The sequence below is a fragment of the Pinus tabuliformis genome, chromosome 8, assembly GCF_031772625.1.
Source record: "Pinus tabuliformis cultivar Carrire ecotype Pingquan chromosome 8, CPIR1, whole genome shotgun sequence".
Classification (NCBI taxonomy): Eukaryota; Viridiplantae; Streptophyta; class Pinopsida; order Pinales; family Pinaceae; genus Pinus; species Pinus tabuliformis.
The window spans coordinates 289891953-289897495 of record NC_142294.1 but is presented as its reverse complement, the minus strand read 5'-3'; positions in this window follow the sequence as shown (position 1 = coordinate 289897495).

The following is a 5543-nucleotide window of genomic DNA, read 5'->3' as shown; positions in this document are numbered from 1 at the left end:
AGGATTTAGAACAGGCCGATGAGACCTTAACCAGCTTTATTGCTTGGCAAGACTCCTGTGAAGGACAAGCTGCGGATCTGCCCAAAATTCTAGAGTCACACAAAGACATCCTTTTCCTAGAATGGCAGTCGCAACTAATGAAGGCAGAAAGAGAAACCTCAAGATGTCGATTATCTACTAGCAATTTAATTGAATTGGTCAATGACACTCTTTATCTGTCTAACATGATTTCACTGTGTAATCCAGGTAAATTGACATCAGTGAAAGCCTTGGAACAAACATGCAATCAAGAATTGGAAAAGAATGGAAGACTAATCGATGTCATCCAAAGTTTAACTTGGGATGCCTTTTGGTTTTTCTTAATTAAGCCATACAGTCAGAGGGCCACACTCAAATGTTTAACTGATGCCATCAGTTGCATGATTCTCGAGATCCAAGATGCCACATATTCAGCCCAACTGTATTCTCGTCTAAGTCACCCTCCAGAATTGCAACCGATGCTAGATATCTGCCAACTCAAGCCGAAGGGAGATCATCCGAAACAATGAATCATGCTGCCAATTGAGGACAAGCCGATTTTGAGGAGATATTCATAATATAGTTGTACCAATTAAATAGCACTTTTATTTTGTAATTAGTTAGCTTAATTAGTATTTATAGGCCCTTTCATGCATTTAGAAAGGGTCCTCAGTTTTTGTATAAACTCAAATCAGTAATTCACATTATTGTGCTTCTGATCTATTTTTTATGAAGACTGGGCCAGTATTCTGAATTTTGACGAAGAAAGCTTTGATGACATGTGCACTATTTCCTTTTGTGGAAGTGTTCCTAAGTTAGAAGAAGAAATTTGAATGCGATTGATATCGGGAGTGATTCAAATAACATATGGTACTATTATCTATGCTCTTGTGTCATTCTTTTATGTGAATCAGCATTTGTTTAAATTTTGCTATCATTGAATATATGTATGTGTTTTAACAGCAATCCTTGTACTTTTCACTATTGAATGTCTAAGGACTGTTATTCTTTCAATCATATCTATGTCTATGATATATATGAGGAATAGTGTAATAATGTTTTCTTGATTGCTTTGTTCAACTATTTGGGCTTAGTAATTATCATATGAATAAATATCTTTTTTTACCAACAGAGTCATCTATATGCATGTTTGTGGATGAAGACCATCAAAAGTTACGCTAAAAGCAGCAATTTCCCGGGATAGGATAGTTGTGTATAATTTTACTTTTAGATTAAATCATTCATCCATTATCATTATATATTAGAGAATCAATCATTTATCCATCCTATTTACCAATCATTGGGAAACTGGTCCCATTATATCCAGTCGGAGCCACCACACCAAACGGAAAAGGAGCTGCCTTTAAGATCTAGACTGGGTGGTTATCCCCGATGTTGATGCAGCAATTTTCGAGGTATCAACATTTTTGGCACTAGAATGAGGGCATGAACTGTGAATGGCGAGCAAACCCAAACCTATAACCCATTCTGAGAGTAAATCTCCCTCCACCTCACCTCGTACCTCCCGTTTTCATGATGTAACTTCATTATTCAAGCTAGAAGAGGAATCAACTGCCACTGCTCAAACCCACCATACTTCAGAACGATTAAGTCCTGAGTCCCCTTAAGTTCAGTCTCTCATCCATAAACTTCAAGACTTTTCGATATCACCACAAAAATCTGAGGTATCTCTAGGAAGTGAGACTTCGCAATTCAATCTACCTCACCCTCTCACCAGACTTCAGAGCGGAAAGCTCGGTATTGAACCTACTGAGTTTCCTTTACCTAAAAGGAAAAGGGCAAAAAAGAATACTGAAGGATCTGACAGTGAAACTTTCTCATCATCATCTTCCATCTCATCTTCACCAGCACGAAGTCAGCCATCCACTCCTCCATTACATATTGTTGTTCAACAGGGATCAGGAACTTCAACATCCCAACCCATTCAATCCTCAATATCAACTCCTTCCCAAACATGTGGAATTTCATCAGCAATATCATCCACTACTATTTTTTCAATGGCTCAAAATCCATGGAATAGTCCTGGTGCAGTCACCATGCCTGCACCATTACACCCATTGCCTGATTTTCCTGAAAAATGGTTACCCAAGTTTAATCCAGATGCCGGAACACAAGCCGAAGAACATATTAATAATTTCATGTTATCAGTTAATTTGAAAGGAGTGACAGAGGAAGATGTTGTCGTTAGGCTTTTCCCTTATATTTTGCAAGGATCAACTGGGTTTTGGTATTTTTCCCTGCCCTCTGGATCCATTACTAGTTGGAACATTTTACAAGAACAATTTCTTACTAAGTATGGCGATGATAGATCTTTAGCAACATTAATCAATGATCTCTCCAATCTTAGGATAGAGTCTATAGAACCTATTAAGGAATTCAACTCACGATTTAATAAACTCTTGAATAAGATTCCAACCGCCTCTAAACCAAGTGAGAAAATCATAAGCGAATGGTATATAACTGCCCTACCTTCAAATATAGTTATTTTCGTAGACAGGGCTGCAAAACCAACTTTAGCTGAAAACATGAAAGAGGCCCTTGCTGTAGAGAAACGTATTATTGCTTTAGAAAAGAAAGCTACTCTTGAAGATAGAAAATCCAAAAAGGTTTCTTTCAAGGATGATTCAAAGAAGAAAACCCCTAAAGATCCATATGATATGGAAGGTTTACAAAAAGTCCTCAAGACTATGTCAAATGAAATGGTCGAGATCAAGAAGCAAGTAGCTGAAACCCCAACAAAAAGGCCATTTAGAAATTTTAAGAAACCTGAATCAAAACCACCAAATGCTATATCCAATGCAGATTCAGATCCTGAAGAAGAAGAAGAAGATGAAACAGTCTTGCCATCTGAGGAACCCGAAGAAGAGGAGACTGTCGAATGTCATGGGATGTGGGATTTTATTTTACCTAACTCTGACACAAAAAATGAACAAGAAGCTTTCCCTGTGACTACCAGGAGTAAAGGTACTCTAGAACCTGTTCAGACAACTTCGAAGAAAAGGAATGCGGGTTCCACTACTACCAAAGAAAATATTCCTACAAAGAAAGCTTCAGCGATACCATCCCAAAATCAACCATCATCTTCAAATCTACCTTCAACATCTAAGACATTGGTAGTGTCAGATTCTATGGAATACAATATTATCGAAGATATGAAGAAGACTAAGGTGAATATTACTATGTTTGAACTTAGCAAACTCAAACATCAGCAGAAATTACTTCTTAAGGAGTTAAATGTTGTTCCTTCTTCACCTCTTCCTAATGCTGTATTGTCCAAAGCTGCTAATGATTCAGGCCAACCACCTCCTGGTAGAGTGGAAGCTACTGATGTGCTCTTAATTGGGGATAAATCAAATTCTCATACTCCTCCTTTCCTCTTAACCTATGAGATCTATAATAGAAATCTACACAACTGTTTAATTAACTCAGGGGCTTCCTCTAATATAATGCCAGCTTTAGTTTGTTCAAAACTGAACATCGAACCCCAAAAGTCTGTGATTCATATTGTACAGTTGGATAGAACTAAGGTCTAGGTTTTAGGGGAGATCAAATCAGTGACTATCAGGTTATCAGCTGATCCTAAAGTGGTTCAAAGAATTGATATTTTGATCACTGATCTACCTGAATTCTATGGGTTGATTTAAAGTAGAGATTGGTCTAAAAAAATCCATGGTTATATTTCCACCGATTGGTCCCATATGTGGTTACCTTATAAAGGAAAACCAAATCAGATCAAGATTGATCGGGAGAAACACATGACCCATACAGTTACCGAGTTTGAACAAGAAAACCAACCAATAGCATTCAATAACAATATTTTGGGGAATTATTCATCTGAATCATTCTTTGGCAATTTCACTACCCAACCATCTCCTTTCCCAGTTAATAATTTCACATCTCAGATCGAAAACTTTTCACAAACAGATAGGTCAAGATGTGTTAATGTTGTTGAGGAAACTGTAAATAAAATTGTTGATAATTCTTTATTTTGGTCACTATATTTTGACGGGTCTAAGTCTAGTGAAGGTTCAGGAGCAGGATGTATTTTAGTTAGTCCTCAGGGAGAAAAAACTATGTTATCATGCAGATTGGAATTTGAATGCACAAACAACACAGCTGAATATGAGGCCCTAGTTCAAGGACTCTACAAAGCAATTGGCCTCAAGGTTCAATATCTGAAAGTGTTTGGTGATTCAGAAATTGTTATTAAACAGGTTAAAAATTCAATTCATTGCCTTTTTGGTCATCTCAAACACTATCAGTCTCTAGTACAGGAACTCATCTCTCAATTTTTAACATTCAATATTTCTCCCATCCCTAGGTCCCAGAATGCAGCAGCAGACCTGCTAGCTAATGTTGCTTCCAAACTCCTACCATCCAAAGATTACAGCCCGGATAGATTTTCAGTAGAGTTAATTTTTAGACCATCAATTCCCGATAATGTCACCAATTGGCGAGTGTTCAATCATGACGAAGACATTTTAAACTTTTTGACTTCTGACAAGTCCTACGATGACCAAATCATTGATGAAAGTGATCATGACCTTCTAATGAAAGAAAAGCAAGAGGAAAACTCAATACGAAAACCAGTGGTCAAGCTTGAAGATCTTTATGATATTAAAGACAAGTTTAAACAGGTGACCAATTCAAAACTCCAGAGTTCCACTTTAAGATTGAATTGATAAACCTAGGTACTGAGGAAAACCCTCAAAACATCAATTTGGAACTAGGACTTTCTTTAGAAGAAAGAACAGCATTCATTAGGCTGTTAACAAAAAACAAATATGTATTCCCTTGGAAATATGATGATTTGAAAACATACGATGCATCAACCATTCAACATACTATTCCAATGCTTTCTGAACAAAAACGAGTGCAACAGAAGTTAAGAAAGATTCATCCTAACCTAGAGAGTCAAATAAAGGCTAAATTAAATAAATTCTTGAAGGCTAAGATAATTTTTCCTATGAGACATTCAAACTGGGTTTCCAACATGGTGCCTATTAGAAAGAAAAGTGGCGATATCAAGATTTGCATTGATTTCAGAAATCTTAATAAGGCAAGCCAAAAGGATAACTTCCCTTTACCTACTATGGAGTAGACATTACATTCGGTAGCTGGTTCAGAACTAATGTCCTTTTTAGACGGTTTTTCGGGATATAACCAAATTTTGGTCCATCCTGATGACAGGCTTAAAACTACCTTCAGAACTAAGTGGGGAACTTATGCCTACCAAAAAATGCCTTCTGGACTTATTAATGCAGGAGCTACATTTCAGAGAGCCATGGACATAGCGTTCAAAGGATTGCTCAATAAATCAGTAGTTGTCTATTTAGACGATATTACTGTATTTTCCAAGAAAATGTCTAATCATTTACATGATTTAGAACAAATCTTTGAACGTTGTATAAGGTATGGTATCTCTCTTAATCCAAAGAAGTCCTTTTCTGCTCTTAATCAAGGAAAACTTTTAGGCTTCATTGTTTCAAAAGATGGTATCTATA